Source organism: Canis aureus, chromosome 4 (assembly GCF_053574225.1).
Source record: "Canis aureus isolate CA01 chromosome 4, VMU_Caureus_v.1.0, whole genome shotgun sequence".
Classification (NCBI taxonomy): Eukaryota; Metazoa; Chordata; class Mammalia; order Carnivora; family Canidae; genus Canis; species Canis aureus.
Window position 1 is genome coordinate 49,791,535 of NC_135614.1, and position 27,961 is coordinate 49,819,495.

General features: G+C 35.8%; 1 long non-coding RNA gene and 1 pseudogene across 12 annotated transcripts in view; both read left to right on the top strand.

Moving 5' to 3' along the window:
• LOC144312693 (uncharacterized) overlaps nucleotides 1-27,961 on the top strand; it is a 241,187-nt gene that overhangs the window by 144,836 nt on the left and 68,390 nt on the right. For 3 of the 12 annotated variants that reach the window (XR_013378242.1, XR_013378243.1, XR_013378245.1), the window contains 4 exons: nucleotides 7,572-7,686; nucleotides 17,485-17,597; nucleotides 25,641-25,691; nucleotides 27,041-27,238. This is a non-coding gene — a long non-coding RNA (uncharacterized LOC144312693). Of the gene's footprint in view, nucleotides 1-7,571; nucleotides 7,687-15,383; nucleotides 15,525-17,484; nucleotides 17,598-25,640; nucleotides 25,692-27,040; nucleotides 27,239-27,961 lie in introns of those variants that run through there. The other 9 variants (XR_013378248.1, XR_013378250.1, XR_013378249.1 and 6 more) reach the window with 5 other exon arrangements.
• On the top strand, nucleotides 1,989-6,143 carry LOC144311878 (microtubule-associated protein RP/EB family member 1-like; annotated as a pseudogene).

The following is a 27,961-nucleotide window of genomic DNA, read 5'->3' on the forward strand; positions in this document are numbered from 1 at the left end:
TGTTTAAGTTAAAATACCTGAGGAACTTAGAACTTTTTATTTTCTTGAATCCTCTGGGCCTGCAGAAATGGCCCATTCCATCCTATTAAAAGCTAGTACAGTCCATTTGCTTGAAGATGATGTCTATTCATATACTCAACACAGCTTTCTTTTGACTAGTGTTATCAGAGTATATCTTTTTTCCATCCATTTAATTTTAATCTATTTGTGTTTATATATTTAAAGTTTATTTCTTATAAGCAGCATGCAGTTGGATCTTACTTCCCCCCTCCAATCTCTGTCTTTTAGCAAGTTTAGACCATTTACATTTAATGTGATTATTGATACGGTTAAGTTTAAGTTTGTCCTCTTGATGTTCATCTTCTATATGCCCATCTGTTATTTGCTTTCTTTTCCTCTTTTTATGCTTTCATTTGGATTAATTGTAGCTTTTTTGGGCTCCATTTTATCATTTCTATTGGCTTATTGGCTATAATTTTTTGTTATTTAAGTGGTTGATTTAGGGTTTAAAGTACACATGTTTAATTTATCACAATCTACATTCAAGTATTAGTATACCACTTATCTATAGTGTGAATCAAATAAAAACCTTCCATTTTTCTCCTTCCAACTTTAGGCTATTGTTTCACACTTTTACATATGTTACAATCCTGCAGTATATTAATACTCGTTTTGCTCAGTCACTTGTTTTAGTGATATTTAAATAAGAAAAAAAATCACAAATACTTACCCATGTAGTTACCATTTCTTCTGTTCTTAATTTCTTTGTATAGTTCCATGTTTCCATATGGTTTTAACTATTGCCTCAAGGGCTTCCTTTACCACTTTTTGTAGGGTAGGTCTTCTGTTGATGAATTCTCTCAGTTGTTATATATTTGAAAGAGCCTTTATTTCATCTTCAGTTTTAAAAGATAATGTCACTAGATGTATAATTTGGGTTGACAGTTTCTTTCTTTCCATACTTTAAATATGGACTCTCAGCTGGATCTCTTTAACTTATTGCAACATTGTTATTTTTTGCCTAATGTCTAGCTTGTTGAAACTTTGGTTTCATGTATTTTATCTTTTTTAAAATTATTGCTTCAGGTGGGAGTATAAATTCAGTCTCTAACTTCATCTTGTCTGAAAGCTTTTGTACTATATATTAATATTTACCAGAGAGCATTCATACAGAAGGGACACTAAACAACTAAGTAGACAACAATGATTTGGCCAGGAGATGTCAACCAGCTTCTGTCATTACTACTTTAGTTCTGGGAGAAGCCATAGTAGCAAGGATGAAGGCTATCATAAGCGCCAGCCTGGGCTTTAACTCACCTAGCTTAGTCTCACTCTATTGCTCTTTATGTTTAAGCTGCCAGCAACAGAGATAATAATGCTGAGCCTTGATATGGCACTGTTCCTTCAGGAGACAAATTAGCCATTTGGTAATCATTACCATAAGTTGATTATATTGAACCCCTTCAATGAGAATGAAAAGAGATTAATGTTGACTAGAACTGGAACATATTTTGGGTATGTTATTGACTTCCCTGCCTATAAGACTTTAGCTAGCTCTACTATTCAAAGGTGTTTGATTCATAGACATAGGATTTCATATAACATTGTATCAGATCAAGGGGCCTACTTGGTAACAAAGGAGATGCACATAAGCACATGACCCTGTTACTCATTGTTCTATCCTCTCTTACACCACTGAGAAAATGTGGCCTGCCAGAATAATGAGGTGATGAATGAGCAGCTCTTTTAAGGGCATAGAACACCATATTCATTCTTAATCATAATTATTATATGATGTTGTATCCCCAGTAAGTGAACTATATAGGTCCAGGAAGCAAGGAATGGTTGTAGGAAATGACCTGCTTCTCATCACTCCCAGTGACCCACTTGTGGAATTTGTCTTTCTTACTCCTACAACTCTGGGCTCTGCAGGTTTAGAGGTTATGGTTCTCAGAGAGAGAATCCTTCCATCAGGGGATACAGCAAGAGTCCCATTAAAATTCTAATCTATGGCTGGTCAGGCAGTTTGAATGAGATGAGGATGGAACTGAAGCCAGGCACAGGCAGTGGATGAAGATAGCAGTGAACATATACTCAATGTCTGTCACCAGTGATAACCTAAGTCAACATGACATGCTGGCCTGGATCAATGAGTCTCTGCAGCTGAATCTGACAAAGATCGAACAGTTGTGCTCAGGGGCTGCCTATTGTCAGTTTACGGACATGCTGTTCCCTGGCTCCATTGCCTTGAAGAAAGTGAAATTCTAGGCTAAACTAGAGCATGAATACATCCAGAATTTCAAAATACTACAAGCAGGTTTTAAGAGAACTGGTGTTGACAAAATAATTCCTGTGGACAAATTAGTAAAAGGAAACTTTCAGGACAATTTTGAATTTGTTCAGTGGCTTCAAGAAGTTTTTTGATGCACACTATGATGGAAAAGACTATGACCCTGTATTTGCCAGACCCTATAGCTGCCAGGTCAAGAAACTGCAGTGGCTCCCCTCCCTTGTTGCTCCAGCTCTGAACAAACTGAAGAAACCTCCCAGCTCTAGCAGTGCAGTTGTTAGTCTTCTTTACCTTAGCAGAAAAAAAGACCTCATGGGGGGGACTCCTTTCCAGCACAAAAGATGGTGGCTAAAATTGCTCGCAGAGGCCCATTGTAACACACAGAACTATTACAACCCCTAAGGCTGGCCTGGGTGTGGTGCAGAAGAATCCTGATGTGGGCAACGGGGATGTTGAAGCAGCTGAATTGATGCAGCAGGTTAATGTATTGAAACTTACTGTCAAAGACTTGGAGAAAGAGAGAGATTTCTACTTTGGCAAGCTAAGAAACATTGAATTGATTTGCCAGGAGAACAAAGGGGAAAACAACCCTGTATTGCAGAGGATCGTAGAAATTCTCTATGCCACAGATGAAGGCTTTGTGATACCTGATGAAGGGGGCCCACAGAAGGAATGAGAAGAGTATTAACAGCCTGACCAGCAGAGCAACATCTGAATTCTTCGCTCCAAATCATATGCTTAACTGTAAAATCCTCCCTTTTATTATTCTTAGAGGACTCACTGGTTTCCTTTCATGAGCAAACAGTACCTCTTCTTAAAGTATACTTTGCAGAAATTTCACCCCTTTTCCAATGAGTTTGAGTTAGGAGCTTTACCCTGTTAGTATTAACATCTAGTTGGGTCACCTGGGGAACAGAAAGGCTGACTGTGGGCCTCACTATATGGATGCTGGTACCATGCACTGCTGGAAAAGGTCCTTTTATGTCATACACTGAGGTAGAGTCCTCAGTAGAGAAATGTAAAGACTGATTTGAATTTTAAGGTAGTGTGAAATTTTGGCAGAGAACGTTTTAATAAATAAATGCCTTAACAATATTTAAAATATACTTCCATATTTCAAAATATAAAATGTAGCATGAGAGGAGATTTTATGTGTTTGACATGGTGTCTGGGAAGGAAGGACCAGACCTCTGGACCTTTGGAATCTGTTGTTCACAGGCCTTGCAGGGCTGCTTGAATCCTCAAAGACCTAGACCTTGGCTCAAAAGGGAAGTTTAAAAAGTTGCTCTGGTGCCATTTGGTGCCCTTGACCAGTTGTATCCCTGCTCTAAGAAGCAAGAGGCATTGTTGCCTGAATGAATAGAAGGCGCGTTTCAGCCCTGAGATATTTGAGTTGAAGAGCTTGAATTTCATTGAATATTCCTCTGATGATTTTTCCAGTTATCCCAGAAATTTTTATGTATTGTGTTTTTTGGGAAATAAGGTGTGTCCAGTTTTTAAATCTAACAACTACTTTTGGGGACTTGCCCACATCTCTGGGATTTGAATGGGGTCATGTCCCATTTTACTGTCTTTTAAGTTTACATTGAACATGCTTCTTTTCTCTGCTCCCCTTGCGCACTGGGGACTCCTCTTTGTCTCCTTAAAGTTTGCTGCTTAGAGTGTAAATTCAGCAGGCAGGTGGTCATGCTGCAAGTTCTTTCTGGACCTCTGGCAAAGGGAGTGACCAGTGAAAGCCATCGCTACCTTGGGATCTGCAAGGCTGGGGATTCTTGGTACCTGATGTCCACCGCCCTCCACTGTTATCGGAATACTTTGCCAGTAAACTAATCTCTTTGGAGATAAAATTCGTTAGTGTGTTACTAAATGTTAATTTTCTTTTGCAGAAGATAAAGTACCGTGTCTGAATTAATTATTAATATTTAAAATATTTCATTCATTAATTTTTCCTCATTTTCTTTGCCCCTAGCCTATTCAGTTCCTTTGTTTGGCAGAGTTCTGCAAAATGTGTGTCACCCACTACTGAGATTGTTCAGCCCCTGATGTATTTGTATTGATTTGTTCCTAAAATGTGTGTAGAAAGCAGATATTTTATGATAAAATTGTTGTGTAGTGCATGCTTTGTGTGCAATTCAGAGGAAAACCCAGATTCAGTGATTAACAATGCCCCAAAATGCAAGTAGCTAGCCATTGTTCAAATAACAGAGAGGCTATTTCTCTTTAGTGGCCTTTTAGACTTTGGTTGCCCTAAAATTCCATTTTATTGGGAACCCATTTTCCACCTGGTCTTTTTTGACAGTTTTTTTTTCTACTTTAAACAGTTTCTAAATAAAATTCTGTATTTCAAGAGAAAAAAAATTCTAATCTATGGCTAAATGTCCAGTTACTTTGGTAATCTGGTGCCAAGAAGCTAGAAGGCAGGGAAAGGAGGCACCATTCTGGCATGGATAATTGACCATCATCATCAGGAGAAGATAGGATTGCTGTTATACAATGAACACACACAGATGATCCACTGGGTGTCTTTTGGTATACCTATGCCTGATTTTGACCACAGGCAAATGCAGTAACTAGTCTGAGAAAGGTTTGGTGAACAGGGGCTTTAATCTTGGGGCTTAGACTGGCAGAGGTGTTAGCTGATGGGGAGAAGAATCTAGATTTGGTAGCAGAGGAAGGAGCTGATAAATATCTTTTGAGGCCCTGAGAACAATTGCATTGGTAGAGAGGTTGTAGTTTATCCCTCTAACTTTCTACATTCAAGTTCACCCAGGAAAAGAGACCAACCAGAATCCTGGAGAAAGTGTTTCCAAATGAAGTGAACTAATTTACTACCAATAGATCTTGTAGTACAAGGGGTAAACCCATGAATGTTCTGGTGTTCTGTTTAGATGATGTACATCAGTATTGTGGCCCTCATTCCCCAGCTTTTGGTAGGGTTATCTGTGGAGAGTATATAGCTGAGACTTTCCCAGCAACTGCCTTCAGTAGAAGGGCATTTTGCCCAAGATTATGTCCTCAGGAGCAACCTATATCCAATCATTGGACAATGTGTGAGAAAAAAGTCCTGGTTCCCTTGTCTTAATTCAGAATAACTCTGAAGACCATATTAGCTTCAGAGTTCCCTCTGGGATTGGCTGAGACCAATTTTTGCTAAATTTAACTTTTTCCCCCATTCAATACTGTTTCCTTTATCCACTAATGAATACATATCCTATGGACTTCATGTATGCAATCTTCATTTCAGAATCTGCTTCCCAAAGAATCTGATCTGAATAGCACTTTTTCTTTGTTTTTAGATACCCATATGCTATAAAACCAACTCTCAGTCTTCAGTGAATATAATTGAGTGCACAGTTTAGTATAAGGTCTATATGGAACTGTCATGAATGACTATTGTTTGTGCCATTCAGATTCTATTAAGCTTTCTTCTGGCAACTGTATTTTGGTTTTCCTGTGGGGATATACTTTGTTTTCCTTTTCATTTTGTATGTTTTGCATGGCATTGACTCATGTCTAGGTTAAGGGATTGACTTAAGATTTATATCTAATGATTCGCTTTTTCTCTAAGTATCACTTTTCTCTGGCCAAAGTTCAGGAATAGGTATATCACTCAATAAGAGCGAATGAGGCAAAACAAAACAAATAAGAGCTGCTAAGGAAAAGGTATATGCACTTTACCTAATGTACTTGAGCTTAGAAGCTTGTGCTCTGGAACTACTGGTAATTATTTTCCTCCCTGAGATTGAAGATTGAAGCCAATACTGAGGAGAACAGAACCAGTAGAAGAAAAGGGTCTGGGTCCTTCTTTCATTATTTGAGCCCTGGATCAAGACATACCTGACAAAAAAAGACATACCTGACACACACGTATTCTTGGAATTTATGTTATGTGATTCAAATGCTTTTCTATTTATTTATTTATTTATTTATTTATTTATTTATTTATTTATTTATTTATCCTTTTTAGAATAAACTCTTTTGTGTTGAATTTTCCAAAAGTCTCATGGTTGATGTAGTATCTTCCTGAACTAAGTTGTGGAAACGGAAAATTACATTACTAAAAGCTCTTTCTATGGAGGGAACAGTTTGCATGGAGGAAACTTCGATCTGAAAAGAATATGGTGCCACTTTGAGCGTTTCAAATGCTCAAAGTTCTAAGTTACTAGGAGTTCTAAGGAAAATTTAGGCTGATGTTTCCCCCTTTTCTTACAGGATATTCTATTTTGTTACCATGATAATTACTTTAATCACATCAGCATGGTATAAAAAGGTCCTGCTGTTAATTATGGAGAAAACAGGAATGCTTTGTTATATTTTCTCTAATTGTTAGATTTTATATTGCAAATCCAACATCTTCCTCCAGATGAAGAATAACGCCCCGATTTTGCAGAACGTCATCTGGCTAGGGACAATCTATCATAACCTCTCTAAACCTCCATCCACTAATATGTGCAATGGGAAACATTCTTCCCACCTAAGAAAAAAAATTGTAAGGATGAAATAAAACGATGTACATGTAGGTGCTTCTAAACTATAAATGACTGAATTATTGCCCATGGTTTTTATTGATGGGAACTATTCAACAATAAATAAATGATGTAACCTTTAATCTTTTAATTTGTTCATAGTAAGCTAAAATATAACATGGTGTTGACACAGATATTGACTTTTCTACTTCTTAGTAAAATAAGGCCTTTTTTGTTTCTTTTTTAATTTTATCTATTTATTCATTTATTCATGAGAGACACACAGAGAGAGAGGCAGAAACACAGGCATACAGCAGGCTCTATGCAGGGAGTCCAACATGGGACTCGATCCTGTCTCCAGGATCAGGCCCTGGACTGAAGGCAGCGCTAAACCGCTGAGCCACCTGGGCTGCCTTGTTTGTTTGTTTGTTTTTCTTTAAATTGGGTTTATTTATAGTCAAATGATGAATCTTTGTTCCTAGAGATCAGTACCTTGGAGTCTAGGAGCAAATATCATCAGATTTCCTTTCTAGAACTCCTGTTCACTGCTCTTACACTGTCTTCATGTTTTAATTACTGTATTTATCTCAGGATATTGAAGCAATTAATATGTCAAGTACTTCTACTAAACTGAAAACCCCTTGAAGCCAGGGGTTATATCTGTTTTAGGAATCTCTCAATGCCAAGCAATTCACAGTGATTGCCTCATTGTTAGTACTAAATGAATGTCTGTTGAGTTAAAATTGAGGCTATTCACTGCTTGGTCTTTATATTTATTCTAACAAAATTTTTGTTCTTTCCTTTATTTTTGAAAGTTTGCAGTGATTTTTCTACATGACTAATTTATATTGATGGAAGAAGTCTTAATTCTTAGATCAACTTCCAGGACTGTATCTGGACCAAACAGGAAGATAGATATCAAATATATTGGTAATGATTCAAAATACTTTAGTTTCAAAGTAATATATACATGCATGATGGAGATTTTTAAAAATAATTTAAGGGCTAGATGGGTGTTGAGTATTACAGACAGCACTCGTGATGAGCATGAGTGTGGTATGTAAGTGATGAACCACTGAACCACTGAATTCTTTTCTTTCTTTCTTTCTTTCTTTCTTTCTTTCTTTCTTTCTTTCTAATATTTATTTACTTAGGGGAGAGGGGGTGGAGAGGCAGAGGGAGAAGGAGAAGCAGATTCCCCACTGAGTGGGGAGCCTGATTCAGGATTCGATTCCAGCACCCTGAGATCATGACTGGAGGTGAAGGCAGACACTTAACTCACCGAACCACCCAGGCACCCCTAACTAGCTAGAATTTAAATAAAAATTTGAAAAAAAGCAATGTGTGGATAAAAAATATAAACAACTAGATGACTTAGGAAAAAAATTATTTAAAAATAATTAGTGAGTAGAGTATAAAAACTAATTTTCCTCTTATTCACATTCTCCCAATTTCATCTCTTTTCCCAGAAAGAACCTCTGTCATTTCTTTGGTATATATCTTTCCATATGTTTTTCTTTGCATTTGGAATCACATGTGTATATGTATAAATGTACCCTATCTACATGAAGAATATTTACATAAACAAAATCATACTATGAATATTTTCTGGAATTTTCTCCCCTTTTCAATTAGTATACCTTGAACCACTTTGCAAATCAGCATATAGAAATTCTTTCATGATTTAAAGGGTGCCTGGGTGGTTCAGTTGGTTAAGCATCTGCCTTCAGCTGAGATCATGAACCCAGGATTCTGGGATCAAGTCCCACATCAGGCTCCTTGCTCATTGGGAAGCCTGCTTCTCCCTCCCCTGTTCCCCCTGTTTATGCCCCCTCTCTTTGTCAAATAAATAAAATCTTTTTTAAAAAAGAAGTTATTTCATGATTCAAAATGGTTATATCTTGTCTATAGCACAGTATAATCTTAATTAGTGTGTGCTTTTCCGTGTTGATAAAATTTTTGTTTTTAATTGCAAAAAAGAAGACAGTAATATTTTTGAACATGTTATTTTGAACATGTCAGCATTCTGTAGCATGGATTCATAGAAGTGGAATCACTAAGTGAAAAGATATGCACATAAAATAGATGCCAAATTACCTTCTAAAAGGGTTGCACTAATTTATGCATCTACCAGTGCAAGAATATTTCTCTTCATGCCACTGGCAACAATGGATATTTATTATTTATATTTATATATATATATATATATTACCAGCTAATGTGTGAAAAATGTTATCTCCTTGTTATTTTGTTTACATTTCCCTAATTACCAGTGACATTTTCTTGAAGGATGGAAATTCTTTTAACTTTCTCAACAAAGTCTGTAGGCTGTGATATTTCTGTTAACATTTGCATCATTATTTAAAAATCCAGACATTATGAAAAAGAATGAAATCTTGCCATTTATAATGATGTAGATTGTAGATGGAGCTAGAGAGTATTATGCTAAGCGAAGTAAGTCAGAGAAAGACAAATACCATATGATTTTACTCATATGTGGAATTTAAGAAACAAAACAGATGAACATAGGGGAGAAAAAGTGAGGCAAACCAAGAAACTCTTAAGTATAATGAACAATTGGAGGGATGGTGGGTGGGAGGATGGGTTAAATGGGTTATGGGTTTTAAGGAAGGTACTTGTGATGAGCACTGGGTGTTATGTGTAAGTGATGAATCACTAAATTCTACATATAAAATTATTATTACACTGTATGTTAACTAACTGGAGTTTAAATAAAAACTTGAAGAAAAAAATCCAGGCATTACAAAATTGCATTATTTTTCTAGTAAGGGATGTAAGAATAGCTGTTTAAATAATGGTTTAAATCATTGAATTACTTGACTATAACTTACATGAAAATCTAAAAGATATTTCTCCATTTTCATGTCAAATTCCATCTTTTGGACATTCTGCTCACTCAGTCTCTGCTCATTCTGCCTACTGGTTGGTATGGTGCTTTTAAAACCAGACCAGGGGGTTCTTTCTGCTAGAAAAATTTGAGAATTTGATGTAATAGTAATAATCATTAAAAATTAGTAGCATTATCCTTTACTGAGCCCCTATTAAATCGAAAGCACTTAGCAAGCATTATTACATTTAGTTTCCCCAAGCCTCACAATTAGTAGATGTCTGACTCCAGACCTATGATGATCCCATGGCTTTTTACTTTTTTATTTTTATTTTTTAATTTTTTTAAAAATTTATTTATTTATGATAGTCACACAAAGAGAGAGAGAGGCAGAGACACAGGCAGAGGGAGAAGCAGGCTCCATGCACCGGGAGCCCAACGTGGGATTCGATCCCGGGTCTCCAGGATCGCGCCCTGGGCCAAAGGCAGGCGCTAAACTGCTGCACCACCCAGAGATCCCTTTAAAAAAAAAATTTTTTTTTTTTAATCCATGGCTTTTTAAATAATCTTTTAACCTAGTTTGCTTGTCTCTAATTTACATCCCAAAGACATTTCATGATGGTCAAAGCTCAGGACAGAGAGTAGGGCTTTTATAGGTCCTGTCAGGAAAATGTGACTAAGTCATAGTCCCTTGATCCTTTATTTAACAGCTGTTGTCTACTAGGGTTCTATAAGAAAATTAAGGTATATAGAAAATTATTGAGCTATTCATTCCTCAGTTTTCCTAAGAACAGTATGCTTGTACCCTTCTAGATGCAAAGGAAATAAGTTAATTCATTATATATAACATATGTCTTGGGTCATTAGGGCTTAATGCTCTCGTGGAAAGAATCCTGGTTGAGAAACATTGGTAGACTGCCATCTTCCATGAGTTTCTGTCACTTGAACAGTCTTGTTTAAGTTTTAAAAACACACAGGTCTTAGTGCCCATGACATAACATTTCTGTGACATTTTGGTATCTAGTTGTCATCCAAGTAACAAGTCTATTTAGGAATAAATTTGTACTTTGACAAATTACCAGTGTGTTGATAATTTCAGTTGGCAAATATGTTAAGAAAGCTTTATTTTATTTCAGCCAGCACAACCTGCATCAAAATGTAGGTTTTATTAGAAATTAAAAAAAAAAACTCAGTAGAACAGATCAATGAAACTAGGAGTTGGTTATTGAAAGAATTAATAGGATCAATAAACCCCTAGCCAGACTTATCAAAAAGGAAAGAGAAAGGACTCAAATAAATCATAAATGAAAGAGGAGTAATCACAACCAACATCAAAGAAATACAAACAATTATAAGAACATATTATGAACAATTATATGCCAACAAATTAGGCAATCTGGAAGAAATGGATGCATTCCTAGAAACATAAAACCTATCAAAACTGAAACCGGAAGAAATAGAAAATTTGAACAGAAAAGAAAAGAAAGAAAATTTGAACAGACCCATAACCAGCAAAGAAATTGAATCAGTGATCAAAACTTTCCCAACAAACAAGAGTCCAGGGCTGGATGGCTTCCCAGAGGAATTCTATCAAGCACTTAATGAAAAATTACTACCTATTCTTCTGAGACTATCCCACAAAATAAAAATGGAAGGAAAACTTCCAAACTCATTCTATAAGGCCATCATTACTTTGATTCCCAAACCAGACAACGACCCCACTAAAAAGGAGAATGACAGGCTAATATACCTGGTGAACATGGATGCAAAAATTCTCTCCAAGATACTAGCTAATAAAATCCTGCAGTACATTAAAAGATTGTTTACCGTGATCAAGTGGGATTTATTCCTGGGCTACAAGGGTTATTCAGCACCTGTATATCAATCAATGTATTACACCACAATAATAAAAGAAAGGAAAAGAGCCGAATGATCCTCTCAATAGATGCAGAAAAAGTATTTGACAAAATACAACATCTTTTCTTGATTAAACTCTCTGCAGTATAGGGATAGAGGGAACTTACCTCAATATCATAAAAGCCATATATGGAAAACCCAAAGCAAATTTCATCCTCAAACTGAGAGCTTTCCCCCTGAGGTCAGGAACACAGCAGGAATGTCCACTCTCACCAGTGTTGTTCAACATATAGTACTGGAAGTCCTAGACTGAGCAATCAGAAAACAAAAAGAAATAAAAGGCTTCCAAAATTGGCAAAGAAGAAGTCAAACTTTCACTTTTCACAGATAACATGACACTTTATGTTGAAAACTTAAAAGATTCCACCCCAAAATTGCTAGAACTCATACAGGAATTCAGCAAAGTGGCAGGATATAAAAATCAAAGAACAGAAATCAGATGCATTTCTATACACTAGCAATGAGATGGACAGAAGAGAAATTAAGGAATCAATTTCATTTAATTGCACCAAAACCCGTAAGATACCTAGTAATAAACTTAACCAAAGAGGTAAAGGATCTTTACTCTGAAAACTATAGGTTACTTATGAAAGAAATTGAGGAATAAACAAAGAAATGGAAAAATGTTCCATGATCATGGATTGGAAGAACAAATATTGTTAAAATGTTTATGCTACCCAAAGCAGTCTACACATTCAGTATAATCCCTATCAAAATATCATCAGCATTTTTCATAGAGCTGGAACAAATAATCCTAAAATTTATATGGAATCAGAAAGGACTCCAAATAGCCAAAGGAGTATTCAGAAAGAAAATCAAAACTAGTGGCATCAGAATTCTGAACTTCAAGCCGAATTACAAATCATCTTGTAATCATCAAGACATTATGGTATTAGTACAAAAACAGACACATAGGTCAAGGAAACAGAACAGAGAATCCAGAAATGGACCCTCAACTTTATGGTCAACTAATTTTCAACAAAGCAGGAAAGAATATCCAGTGGAAAAAGGTCTCTTCAACAAATGGTGTTGGGAAAATTGGACAGCCACATGCAGAAGATTGAAACTGAACTCTTTTCTTACACTATATACGAAAATAAAGCAAAAATGGATGAAAGACCTAAATGTGAGACAGGAATCCATCAAAATCCTGGAGGAGAACATAGGCAGCAACCTCTTTGACCTCAGCCACAGCAACTTCTTGATAAAAACATCTTCAAAGGCAAGGGAAACAGAAGCAAAAATGAACTATTGGGATTTCCTCAAGATAAAAAGCTTCTGCACAGCAAAGGAAACAGCCAACAAAACTGAAAAACAACCTACAGAATGGGAGAAGATATTTGCAAATGCCTTATTAGATAAAGGGCTAATATCCAAAATCTATAAAGAACTTATCAAACTCAACACGCAAAAGACAAAAAATCCAGTAAAGAATGGGCAGAAGGGGATGCCTGGGTGACTCAGAGGTTGAATGTCTGCCTTCACACTCAGGGCGTGATCCCGGGGGGGTCCTGGGATTGAGTCCTGCATTGGGTTCTTTGCGTGGAGCCTGCTTCTCCCTCTGCCTGTGTCTCTGCCTCTCTGTCTGTCTGTCATGAATAAATAAAAATAAAATCTTTAGAAAAAACAGAATGGGCAGAAGATATGAACAGACATTTCTCCGAAGAAGACATACAAATGGCCAACAGACATGAAGAACTGCTCAACATCACTTGCCATCAGGGAAATACAAATCTAAACCACAGTGAGATACTACCTCACACCAGTCAAAATGGCTAAAATTAACAGGTTAGGAAACAATAAATGTTGGCAGGGATGCAGAGAAAAGGGAACTCTTTTTCAGTCTTGATGGGAATACAAGCTGGTGTAGCCACTCTGACAAAGGGTATGGAGGTTCCTCAAAAAGTTGAAAATAGAGCTACCCTATGATCCAGCAATTGCACTGCTAAGTATTCATTCCAAATTTACAAATGTAGTGATCTGAAGGGGAACCTGCACCCCAATGTTTATAGTAGCAATGTCCACAATAGCCAAACTAAGGAAAGAGGCCAGATGTCCATTGAAAGATGAATGGATAAAGAAGGTGTTATGTGTGTATATATATATATATTTTTTTTTTTTTGCTTTTTATCAAAGAAATTTATTTGCATGTAAATAAACAGATTCTTTTGTAATGTTTTGGGGGAAAAATCCCAGATTTTGTCTACTTTCAAAAAAAGGAAAAATCCCAAAGTATTTACAGAACGGCCATATGCACAGAAAATCAAATTTGAAAGTTTTTTAGAAAAGACCCTCCCCAACTGCTCCTGATGTACACTTCTAAAACAAAATTTATAAAGCCCAGCTTTTACAGCTGAGCAGGTTTCCCAACCTAGGTTGAGATGGTAGGTAGTTCCTACCCCTCAAAAATCTAATTCAAGGGTATAAGTAAGGGGGCAGAGGGATTGAAAAGAAAAAAAAAAAAACAAAAACGAAAAAGAATAGGAGATTGCCCAGGGATTGTGAAAGGTAAATAATTTATATATATATATATATATATATATATATATATATATATATATATATATACACACACACACACACAATGGAATACTACTCAACCATCAAAAAAAATGAAATCTTACCATTTGCAACAATGTAAATGGAACTAGAGGGTATTATGCTAAGCAAAATCAGTCAGAGATCTCACTCATACATGAAGTTTAAGAAACAAAACAGAGGATCATAGGGGAAGGGAGGGAAAATAAAAAAGATAAAATCAGAGAGGGAGGCAAACCATAAGAGACTCTATAGGAAACAAACTGAGGGTTGCTGGAGGAGAGATGGGTGGGGGGATGGGATAAGTGGGTGATGGGTATTAAAGAGAGTACTTGATATAATGAGCACTGGGTATTATATGCATTTGATGAGTCACTAAACTCTACCCCTGACACTAATAATACACTCTATGTTAATTAATTAATTTTAATTAATTGATTTTAAATAATAATTAAAAAAAAACCCAAAACCAAAAAAAGAAAATGTAGAATTTCTAAGAAATTCCACTGGACCATATCTCTGACATATCTTTTTGGAATTTTTGTCAGAGACTGGGTAGTTAACAGCCATAGTTTATTTATTTGTTTTTTTTCCCCCTACTCATAATTTTTTCTCATAGTAGGTTAAGTTTGAATGCTTAAGCTTGAAATGACCTACAAAAAGATATGGGTTTTGATACTGATTTTGCTGTATGAGCCTGTCTGGTGCTCTCTACTATCAGAAGTAGATAAACTTTTTCTGTAAATAGCCAGATAGTGAAGATTTTTGGCTTTACAGGCCATAAATTTCTGTCACACTTACTTAACTTGGCCTTTGCAGTGCAAAAGCAGTCATTGTATGTCAACAGCCAAACATGCTGTGTTCTAATAAGATTTTATTTGCAGAAACAGGTGGTAGATTGGGTTTTCCCCTTGAAGACAGTTTTCTCAGCCCTGCCTGTAGAAGAGACATTAAGAAGTGGAAAATTCTTAATGTAATGCAATTTTCTACAATTTTAATTTTTTCAGAGCACATTGAATTAGAAATAGAGGAGCTAGGCAATTCCCAAGATCAAACACTCAGATTTGATTTTGAAAATATCCCCTTAGTTGTCTTACTGAATGTACCCTCGCAGTCGGGCTCTATCATACACAGTTTATATATGCTATATCTTGAAACCATCTCTAGCCCTCTAGATAGGCATTATCATTACTATCCTCCAGGGGCTCAGAGAGATTAAGGAAATTTCACCCATGTCATAGCTGGTTAGTGATAAAATATAAACTTCTACTTAAGTCTGTTGACCTTAAAGCTCTTTGCATTAGAATATTATTTTTCAATATAGCATTGAGAAAGATTGAAATACATGCAGATACCTTATTGTCTTCTTGATGATGCTGGCTTCATGATTTGAGAAAAACTACTCTCAAAAGCAATGGTAATATCAACATCAAATCTAAAAAGTAAGTAAATGAAAACACCAGCCTATAATCTGCTATAATGAAAAAATAATTAAATTATTTCTGAATGTTCATGAAAACATGAACTGGATTTTATATAGGAGAGTACTCAGTGAACAGAGAGGTTTGCCTCTCTCTTTGCTTATGAAAAGGGGAAATACTTTCATTAAGAAATACGAGGTCTTTATGAGAGGTGCTCTATGGACATTTACTCTCTGCTCCTGGCTGCTTCTAACATTGATGATGCAGCTCTGAGCTGCCTTCGAGATGTAGAATAGCAAATCAGGAGTGCTGCTTTTATTCCCGATGGAGAGCTATTTTAAAAGTTTGGTTTGTGCCAACAGCCCCATTCCTGTCTTAAATTGAACGTGACTGAGAATTTCTCTTTTAAAAATTTTCACTGCTTTTTAGTTTAATTCTGAAAAAACAGGATAATGCCACCTTTTCTTTACAAAAGTCAGCAAATTCTAGTGTTAAAGATCTTTGTAATCTCTCAGACCTGTTAAATAAAGTTCTTTTTTTACTATATATCGTGATGCTCCCTCTCCCCCTGTAACTGAGGTTCCATAAGAACCCCAGGTAAACAAAGGCAAAAACAAAGATCAGACTGGCTTTCATAACTGTGGGAGACTTATTCTGAACTTGATATAACAGGAGATCAGGCTGGTTTTAGGTACAACTCAAAGAAGAAGGGTTTCATGTAGTGTGTAGATGAGCTCCTGTCCATTCTGACAATAGTTCTCAGTCTCCAAATTTTTGTCATCTTTACTCTAATTTCCATAACAACTCATATCCCATGAGCAACTGGAGTTACTTATAAGGAAGCAGTTTCCACTGGTCTCTGATGTTTGCTTTTCAGGGAATCTTTGCTGGTGTTGACTGACAGTTAAATTTTAGCATCCAAGAATTCCAGATTCCCAATGCCTTAAATATTATAATAGTTTGTTTTGTGGTTGTAATCCAGTATCAGTAAATATCAATAAATAGAAACAACCTTGTTTTCTTCGAATGTATATAGGGGATAGGAGAGAAATGCTTTCTTTAGTTTTATCCAGTCCTTAGAAGAAAAATTCTTATTTGTCTTTTTGAGGTAAGAAGTTATTGCAAATGTGGGAAAAGGATTTCTGTAGTACTTTATCGGGGAAAACAATGGTTTTAAAAACCTCACAGTTGATCAATTTATTGGCTAGGACAGAGAGAAAGATGCAAAGTGTGAATATTTAAGTTTTCTGACTTTTTTTTTAAAGGATTTTATTTATTTATTCATGAGAGACATAGAGAGAGAGAGGCAGAGACACAGGCAGAGGGAGAAGCAGGCTCCATGCAGGGAGCCTGATGTGGGACTTGATCTTGGGACTCTAGGATCATGCCCTGAGCCTAAGGCAGATACTTAACCACTGAGCCACCCAGGTGTCCCAGTTTTCTGATTTTTCTCATAAGAATTTCAGTCATTCACTCAGATTCTTTTTCGATATTAACATTAGGACTCATGATATCAACATTCATGGTTTCATCCATTTATCATCTACTTTGCATATTATTTATGTGGAGTGACATGAAATTTAGTGTTCAGGACCTACATGTGATCTTGATTTTATTATGTCATATGCTGTAGTTTTTTACTCTTTAAAACGTCTTGCTCATTTGTCTCCTTTATTCAGTTCAGTTGCCAAACCTCCTCCCAAATCATGATTTGAAATTGACAGAGGACTGATCGAACCATCCCCTATTGTAAGGGATATCAAAAAATGGTAGAAGTTGCTTTATATTCCTATATGTAATTTTAATGCATATTATTTGGAACTGGCATGGATTATATTTCTAGTCACTTTTATCTATCTATCATCTATCTATCTATCTATCATCTATCTATCATCTATCACCTATCATCTTATCTATTCACTTATTTATTTTAGTAGCTTTATTGAAGAAAAATTTACATACCATAAAATTCACTTGTTTAAATGTAAAATTTAATGATTTTAGTCTATTCATAGAGTTGTGCCATCATCATTATAATCCAGTTTTTGAACATTTCTATCAACTCAGAAAGATCCCTTGTGCCTGTTGACAGTTTCTGCTCCCACTTGCAACATCAGGTAATCCTTGATCTGCTATTTCTATAATTTTCTGTTCTGGACATTTCATGTAAGTGACTTATATAATACATGATCTTTTGCATCTTTTGTATAATGTTTTTAAGCATATTGTAGCATGAGCTAGTAGTTTGTTTCTTTTTATTTCAAAGTAGCATTCCATTGAGTGGAATTATAGGCTATACTACAGTTTTTTCATCCATTCTCTACTTAATATGCATTTTTTATAGTTTTTGACTATTATTAATAATACTGCCATGAACATTTGTGTATAAATCTTTATACAGGTATGTTTTCATTTTTCTTAGGTAGGAATACAATTGTTGGGTCATATAGTGAGTTTATTGTTTAAGTTTTTAAGAAACTGTCAAATGTTTTCCAAAGTGTCTGTACTATTTTACATTCCATGCAATACATGACAATTCCAATTACTCCACATACTTGTCAACACTTGTAATTGTCTGCTTTGGAATACACCCATTTTAGTGGGTCTAGAGTGGTATCGTATTATGTTTTTAATTTGCATTTCCCTAATGACTAATAATATTGAACATATTTTCATGTGATTATTAACAATCTGAATGTTTTTTTAAAAAAAAATTTTATGTATTTATTTGAGAGAGACAAGGGAGAGAGAGTATGAGCAGAGAATGGGAGAAGCAGACTCCCTGCTGGGCAGGGGCCCAATACAGGGCTCAATCTCAGGACCCTGAGATCAGGACCTGAGCCGAAGGTAGATACTTAACCTACTGAGCCACTCAGGTGCCCCACTATTTGTATGTCTTTTTTTTTTTTTTTATTTGTATGTCTTTAGTGAAATATCTATTCAGATCTTTAGCTCACTTTTAAATTGGTTGTTTACATTTGCAATTTTGAGTTGTTAAAGTTTCTCTTTTTTACTCTTTTAGATAAAAGAGTTTTATCAGATACATAGATATTTTCTCCCAACTGGTGGCTTAATTTTTTTTAAAGATTTATTTATTTATTCATGAGAAGGAGAGAGGCAGAGACATAGGCAGAGAGAGAAGCAGGCTCCTCACAGGAAGCCTGATGTGGGACTCGATCCCAGGACACGGGCTTACGCCCTGAGCCAAAGGCAGACACTCAAGTGCTGAGCCACCCAGGCATCCTGAAGTTTTTTTTTTGTCTTTTAAGATGAAAAGTTTTACATTTTAGGAAATTAAATTAACCAATTTTTCTTTAATCAATCATGCTTTGGTGTTGTATTTAAGAGTACTTGACTGAGACTGATGTTATGATGATTTTCCCTATGCTTTTATATTCATGTTTTAGAATTTTAGGTCTTACATTTAATTAATTAATTAATTTTTGAGAGAGAGTGAGACAGCATGAGAGGACTGAGGGACAGGGATAGAGAGAGAATTCTAAACTAAGCATGGATTACCATGCCAGGCCCAATCTCACAACCCTGAGATCATGATTAGGTCTTACATTTAAATCTATAATCCACTTTGAATTAATTTTTGTGTATGATGTACAGAAAGGGGTCTCAATTCATGATTTTACTTACTGGTATGAAATTGTTCCACTATTATCCTTTCCTACTCTTGACACCTTACTGAAACCAGCTGTCCATAAATGTAAGGATTTGTCTATTGATCTGTATGTCTCCCCTTATGCCTGTATCATACAGTCTTAATTGCTACAGTTTTATTGTATGGATTGAAGTTAGAATTAGTCAGTCCTCCCACTTCCTTTTTTTCCAAATTGTCTTGGTTATTCTGGATCCCTTGTTTATCTATATAAATTTTAGTCAATTTGCTAAGTTCTGCAAAAAATCCTGCTGAAATATTGATAGAGATTGCATTAAAATGAAAGATAAGGAGGCACCTTGGTGGCTCAGTCAATTGAGCATCCAACTCTTTTGATTTTGGTTTAGGGTATGATCTCAGGGTCCTGAGATCCAACCTGTCACCAGGCTCCCTGCTCAGTGAGAAATCTGCTTGAGGATTCTCTCTCTCTTTCTGCTTCCCCACTTTCTCTATAAAATAAATAAATGCATCTAAAAAAAAAAGAAAAAAGCTCTAAAGATAAGTTTGAGAAAAATTGCCATCTCAACACTATTGAACTTTTTAATCCATTAATATAGAATGTCCCTCCATTTATTTAGATAATTTTTCTTAGCTATATTTTGTAGCTTTCAGTAAATTAGTCTTGCACTACTTTTGTTAAGTTTATTCCCAAGAATTTTGATGCTATTATGGATGGGATTTTCTTTCTTATTTGCCTTTCTGATTGCTCATTATTGGTGTTTAAAATACAATGAATTATTAAATATTAATCTTGTATTTTGTTAACTTGCTGAGCAGTATTTTTGTAAAGTCCTTAGGATTTTCTATAAGATTTTATTGTATGTAGATGAAAAAGCTTTATAGCTTTATTTCTTCTTTATCTTTTCCTTTCTATTATCATAAATATAATAATAATTATTATTATTTGCTATATTGCACTGGTTACAACCTTCAGTACAATGCTCAGTAGAAGTGATGACAGCAGAACAGTGACAGTCTTGCTTTGTTCCCAAACTTAGGGAAAAAGCAAAGTCTAGTTTGATGTTAGCTGCAGATTTTCTTAGATACTCTTTTAAGTTGAAGAAGATTTCCTTCTTTTCCTGCTTGGTTGAGAGTTTAAATAATGAGTATGTTGAATTTTTGTCAGATGCCTTTTTGATGTTTATTAAGATGATCATGTGTTTTTTTTTTTGTCCTTTAGTCTAATAAACATGTTACAGTAATTGATCTTGAAACTTTTTTTTTTTTTGATCTTGAAATGTTAAGCTAACTGTATATTTCTGGCATGACTCCTACTTGATTATGATATATAATCATCAACATCATCATCATTACTGGATTTGGTTTACTAATATTTTGTGGAGGAATTTTTACATCTATATTCATAAGGGATATTGGTCTGCAACTTATTTTTTGTTGTGTCTTGTTTGGCTTTGGTAATACTTGCCCCATGGAATAAATTATATGGAAAAATTTATGAAAAAATACTAATTTTCTTTTTTCTAGAGTCAGATTTCATCATTAAGTCAATTATTATACATTTCAACTCCGAATTTCCAATTAAAAATTTTGTTTTGAAATTCTCTATTTAATATGTAATTGTCATGATAATTTCCTTTAATTCTTTAAGCTTGGTTCTTTTAGTATTTTGAACAGATTTTGAACATATTTATGATCGTTGTTTTGTAGTCTTTTTCTGCCAAGTCCACTAGCTGGGAACACTCAGAAACAGTTCCAATTGTTTTATTTTTCTTTCTTTCCCCAGTAGGAATCAAACTTTTCTACTTCTTTTCATATCTCATTTTTTTTATTGTTGAAAACTGGACATTTTTGATACACTGTAGAAATTCTGGATTCTGATTTATTCCCTTGTTTTTTGTTTTTGTTTTGTTTTTGCTATTTTGTTTCTTTGCTTAGTAAGTTGCCTGGACTAATTCTGTGAAGTCTACCTCTCCTTTGATCTGTAGCCACTGATGTCTCCTCGGTGTTTTTGTTGTTTTTTTCTTAATTCTTGTTTTTATTTTAAAATCTGATTTTCTAGAGGTCATCTTTGAGTCAGCATGACTTGATATTCAGCCAATGATTGGTTAGAGGCTGTATTTGTAGGGGAGGAGGAAAATTTTTTCCTCTTTTCCTCTTAGGTTCTTGGCTGGGATTCTGGAATAAAAGATTATTGAGGCAAAAACAAATAGAAGTTTGTTAACCTGCGTATATATGAGGAACTCAGGGAAGAATGACTTAAAGAGGTGGCTTAGAATTCAGGTTTATGTAGCATATTCAACAAAGAACAATAAATTTGTAAAGAAATTACAGGACAAAGGAAAGCCATTTTAGGCTCCTGAGACCAGCAAACTATGGGAAGGTAAAATAGGTGAAAAACTACTGGTAGATAAAGGCTATCAGGGTGATACAATCTATGGTTGTCCCTAGTGATTAGCTTTTGTTCTTCCTGTGGGAAAGGGGAGCAGGAACACCTTGAAAATGTATGTCCTGCTTTTAGGCAAATAGGGAGAAGGCAGGGAACTTTTCTTGTATCTGCTTCTCAAATGCCTTCAGCTCAAAATAATCCTTGTGCTAAAGTAACATTTTGGTGTGACATACTTTGATGTCCTTCATGTTCAAAGATCACAAGCCAATAACATTTTCACCCTTTGCCAGTGGATATATGTGTGGTTTGGGGAATGCATTCAGTGTTCCATCAGTTTACAAGTCTTCCCTGACTTTACTTACTATTCTGCCCTCTTGTTTCAGCTCTACCTGGATGTATGGCTTCATTATCAGCCAGGGGTATGCAGATTGCTTCCTAGTCTCACTTTGTACTAGTGTGCATCCTCTCACTCTACCAGTGGGATATGTGATCTCTTATCAAGGCATATGCATATCCTATATGCATATGTATGTCTCATTCTCTGGATCCCCTTGTTAAATTTCTAGTTAGTTACTAGATCCAACCATAATCACCTTAGGCTAGCTGTGACCTTGGTCTTTCCCATTTTTTTTAACATCAGGATGGCTACTTTTTCTGACAGTGCCCAGGAGCATGGGCTCTCTTTGACCTTTCCTCCAAATCAAGACATCCCTTTCAAGAATAAAACTGCTAGTTCTCACAGCCCGCCTCACTACAGTAGAGCTAGGAAACTGATGGTGCTGGTGGGGATTTGGAAGCAGCTCCAGGCTAAAACAACATGACTCCCAATATTATTACTCAAAATTTAGGATTTTTCTCCTCAAATAAGCATTTCTCAATTTGTTGTATACCTTTGGTTCATTTACAGTGAAATTGTATCTTTAGTCCATTTCAAAATTCTGGAATGTTAGTTTTTTACCATTTTGTTCCATTTTATCATTGCTTTTTTGAGAAGATCTGTTGAATTCCTTATTCTAGCTTTTCAAACATCCTACTCAAGTCACTTTTTAGCAGTTGTTCTCAGGGCCATAAAGATAAGGTTACAGGCAGCCTGGGTGGCTCAGCAGTTTAGCGCTGCCTTCAGCCTAGGGTGTGCTCCTGAATTCCTGGGATCGAGTCCCACATCAGGCTCCCTGCATGGAGCCTGCTTCTCCCTCTGCCTATGTCTCTGCCTCTCTCTCTCTCTCTCTTTCTCTCTCTCTCTGTCTCTCATGAATAAATAAATAATTTTGCTTATAAAAAAGATAAGGTTATGAGGCTGTTTAAGATTTTTTGAAAATTTTTGTTTAAAAATTTTTAAAAATAGATTTTATTTATTTATTTATTTATTTATTTATTTATTTATTTGAGAGAGAGAGAGAGAGAGAGAGAGAGAGAACAAGCAGGGGGAGTGGCAGGCAGAAGGAGAAGGAGAAGCACACTCCTTGCTAAGCAGGGACCCTCATGCTGGACTTGATCTCAGGACCCTGGGATCATGACCTGAGCTGAAGGCAGACGCTTAACTGACTGAGCCACCCAGGCATCCTTGAAAATTTTTATAATTAAACCCAACTGGTTTGTTGATTTTTCTAGGCATATGGCACATATTGCCTACTAATAATTATCTTCTCTTTGTTTAGAATTTGCTTATAACTATTCAATTTAGTTGTAGGGTATGATGACATTTCATTTAATATTTTCCTTATCAACTGCTAATTGAGTAACCTTACATTGGTTAGTAAAGTGAATATTTTCATTGAATTCTAGGATTTAGTTCTCTTTCTGACTTCCATCTTCATGATTCTTTGTAGATAGTGATGTGCTGTCTTTGTGGAACATGGAGAATTATTAAGTGAAAATTCTCTGAAGCACTCTTTCCTCTTCTGCTCCTCCATTCATCTCTGTGGTTAATGGCTTTCCTGAGTCTCCCTTCTCAAGGACATCTTTTCAAACAGTTTCAGGACCCAATCTAGATTATTTGTGTTCAGTCCTGCCTCTTACATCTTTTTTTTTCTCTTATTTATAATTGTCTCTTTGTAGTGGAGAGACCTAATCTTGCCTTAAACAATAACTTTTAAACCTTTAAAAATCTCTCAAGTGGAATGGTAGAAGTTCAGGCCTAGAAAATATGATTTGGTTCTAATTCTCCTCACCTGTAAAATGAAGAGGTTGAGCTAGTTCAATTCTAAGCTTGCCTCTGGCCCCATTGCTCTGTGATTCTGTGGGGATTTGAATTCCCACATCAATTGTGAAATATGCCTATTTAATAAATTTGGTCTTATGCATTAAAACCCAATTAACATATATGTGCAATAATAAGAAAGCTAGGTATGTGTTAATTAATTGCTCATTTAATAAAATTGTCCTGGGATTTGAGGTGAAATTTAAAGATTGAAATAAACTTTCTTCCTTTTCATGCCGTGTTCTCAAACACGGACTATCTTTTGGAGGTGATTACGGCCCAGCAGTTCCCTCCTTTGCAGATGAGGAAAGCATTGAGAAGTTAATAGACTGGCAGGCAAGGTCACAGAGGAGGTTACTGTGAGAGCCAGAAATGAGATTTCAAACTCTAAATAGCCTTCCATTCCTTGCTCATCCATAAGCCTTTACTGATGCCTTCTCCTCCTTCTGTTTTTAGAAACCCATTTAGCCCATTTTGAGCTGTGCTAATTATTCAGTGTGTATTAAATATCAATGTGAATATTGAGACTGAAAAATTTGCCACACATTTATTGCATCTACACACTCTGAGCACATGCTTGGTTTGTAAATGAGTCACCAGATTACTATGTAACAATACATTGATACTTACATTAAATAGTTGGTATTCTATAAATTTATGCTAATTTTTATTTGAAATATTTCAAAGCAAATATGGCCCTTTGTTACTCCCTGTTAGTGAAAATACTTTTTTTAAAATCATCTCTTTTTAACTCTCTACTTCCTTTTGGTTGAGATTTAGAATTAATCTTGGCTCCTTTGCCTCACCCAAATAATAAAAAATACCTTTTACTGAACATCTACTATCTGGCCGGCTCCATGCTATGTGCTTTACACATAGAAGATATCTAATTCTTGAAACAATCCTGGAAACTAGAACTTGCATTGCAGATGGAAAGACTGGCTTAGAGAGATGGCTTAGGCAGTCACTGCTGGTAGGTGGTAGGAACAGTTTTCACAGACAGAGCTCTGGCTTTAAAAATCACATCCTTTTCATTACTCCACATATATCTTCCCTGCCCACAACTCCTATTGGCTCCTTGAAGGCATATTTGTGGATGTTGGCTATTTTATTTTATTTGTTCTTTTGGTTGGTTCTGTGTCTGTTTTATGTTTAGGTTTTTTTTTAGAACTTTTTCCCCCATACCCTGCAATCCTGAAAATGTTCTTAATTACTGGCCCTGAGTTTCCTGCCAAAAGCATGGGCATATAAACCCAAATAGGATGGCACAATCAAGAGGCTGACATAGATATTCAGAGACACTCTTTTTGCTGAATTTGTAGGCTCTGAGGACCACATACATTATCTCTACCTTTATACAGAGAGGGTTATCTGGGAGAGCAGAGATTAGGAAAAGAGTGAGAGACCTGATAACACTGTATGAACCCCTCAACCGTCTATGCCTGCCTGAGACTAGTCCATCCATCTATAACTTCCAGGTTAAGCATAGCAATATATTCCTGCTTTTGTTTAAACCAGCTCCAGTTGATTATTGATACTTGCAAGTAAACAATCCTAGTTGAGGATTACTGTGATAGGACTTGAACAGTATTGTGGAGCTTGTCAGTGATAACTTTATCCCATGTAATACTGACTATTTGGTGGTTACCTGGCTGTTCCAGGTGACCAGCCCAAACTCCTCACCCTGAAACCCCAGTGAAGGCAACCATTTGCCTCTTCACTCAGGTATGTAAAATTCATGCTGACTAGGTAGAGATGCCCACTCATCTTCTACAGTTGGGAAGGGAAGTCTAGGGGGAAAAGATGCAAATGACTTAAAAATGATAAGTGCTTCCTAAGGTTGCATTTAATTTGGTATGCTGAAGCTTCTGTTCTTAGTGCTGAATATTCATGTTTAGTGAGGAGTCCCAGAGGCTTCACAACAGTGTCATTTTCTACAATTTTAGAGTGAAGAGAAATGTGCCTGTTGCTGATAATGTACCTGAAGAGTGATGAAGGTGAGCTGTGGACTCTTTATTAACCATTTACGTTCTGACAAGTCATTATAAAAAGCTCACAATTCAGAAAATACTAAGAGCACCATAAGAACTTTTGCTTAATTCTTGGCAAACTTGTTTTTAAAGGAGGATATGTGGTAGGCAAGAAGACATAAGTAACTTATCTTTTAATAAACCGTGGTTAAACTCACTGTGAGATGCGTGCATTATTTCAAAGTTATTAACTCTTGACTCAGTTTAAATTGCCATAAATTACATCTGCACCAATGACCTAGCCACCCTCTTCCCTCAGTAGTGCAAAATGTCATGGGATGATAACAGGGTTAGAAGTAAGTTGAAGCCAGAATGAAATCTTTATTCATGCAGGTCGATAGGATTTCTTATCACTACTCTCTGTTAAAATGCAAAGACTTGCTATCTTTTTACTTGCCAGCATTTTCCATCATGCTATAGGGAGATTTCTTAATAAATACTATTCTGAGGCATTTGCCTTCAGGGAAGCAGAGTAACAGAAGACAGTGAAATGTGGTTAGGTTAGAAAAACAGAAGCCGACTTCTTACCTGAAACAGTTAGGAACAATGGGTGATAAGTTAGTTGAAAAAGTCATTTAGAGAGGGAATCATAAAAAATGAAAGATTCATGTACACTTAAATATTTTATTTTAATGTAAAACATTTAAATATATATTCATATACTGATTTCATCAACATAATCTGAGGCCTTTCTTTGAGGGAAGCTCCACTGCTTGGAGTTCTGTATCTGTTTTCTTGATTAAACTGCACCCATAAAGCTGTATCTCTTATATTCTGTTTTCAGGTTCTGCTTCTTTAGAAAGCATCAGAATTTAAAAATATTTATGAGGCTGCCTATTTCCAGGTTCCATCTGGATTTTTATGATTCCCTCATTTCATTCACACTAATTCAGTAGTAATTTTGATAGTGGTCCTATTTAGAATATCTTTTCTATTTTCTGTCCTATTTAGAACATTTTACTTAATTTTCATAGTTTTCATTCTACTCATATTTCAGTGGTTTACAATATAGTTCATTGACTATTTTAATTACCTTGATAACTTTAGCTGGTATGGGATGGGAACAAATACAACTGACTCCTGATAAAGGTACAGCCCAACTAGTGAACCCATAATTGGGTAAAGGGCTAGGAAGATGCTTGTAAGTCTATCATGCCCTATTAGTTTGGTGAGTTTATCAGAGGGAAGGGCACAGGGCTGTTAATCTAGTGAATAGCTTAAATGAAGGTTAATTAGAGACTTTCTACAGTAAAATGTTTTCAGAGAAGGAACTGGAATGGACCTTGTACTCAACAGACTTTTTTTTTTCTTTTTAGGTTGCTGATCTTTACCTCAGTGAGCAAGGGAAAAAAACCCACATGAAACTTGAGCCTCATTAAAAGTAGACTTTTTTTTCTGTGTATGTGTTTTCAGTGAATAACCAATTAGAGGTGAACTCAGGCTTCCAATGTAGCCACCAGGAGTGAGAAGAAAAGGTGATAGGTGGATCCCTGCTGTGGCTGAAAGAAGCGCAGGTAAGACTAACCAGAGTGGGACTGCTGGGATACACACTTATTTAAATTCTGCTTTGAGACCTGACTCAATCCCAAAGATAATCTCCAGTGAACTTGTTATCTCACAAATGTCACTGGCTTATTCCCTGTGGCGTTATAAGGAGGAATGTCAAAGTGATAAACTGGAAAGTGCATGCTGCCCTTGACCGGCTGCTGTAAACATATGTCTAGCTTTCTCTTTATCAAAATCCCATAGCACTTGTTTGCACTCAAGTTCTATTCTCGTATCCTAGTAAGGGAACCTAAAAAATGACAGGATCGCAATTATAAATGTTTGGTAGTTGGGGTAGGCTATAGGTCTTTGGTCATAAGTGCCATCTTTTTCCAACTAAACTATGTTGCCATTAACATTTATAAAAACCAGTTTGTAATGCGTTGCTGATTAATGGGGGAGCAATACATTTATACCTTTTAATGAAAAATATTGCTGCATGTGCTTGGGCCTACAGAATTATTGAATATGTCATCTACTGAATATCTACAGGCTATAACCTTATTGGAGATGTAGAGTAGAAGGCAAGAGGGAAAGGAATTATGTTCACATTTTGGTAGATACTAAGCAGTATCTTGCTCCTACTCTGTGTGCCATGGGTGAACAATCATCAGGGCTTATTGCAATGGATGTTACAAGCCACTGTCAGTATTCGTACCACAAATGAACAGTCAAAAGCATTTCCATTTATC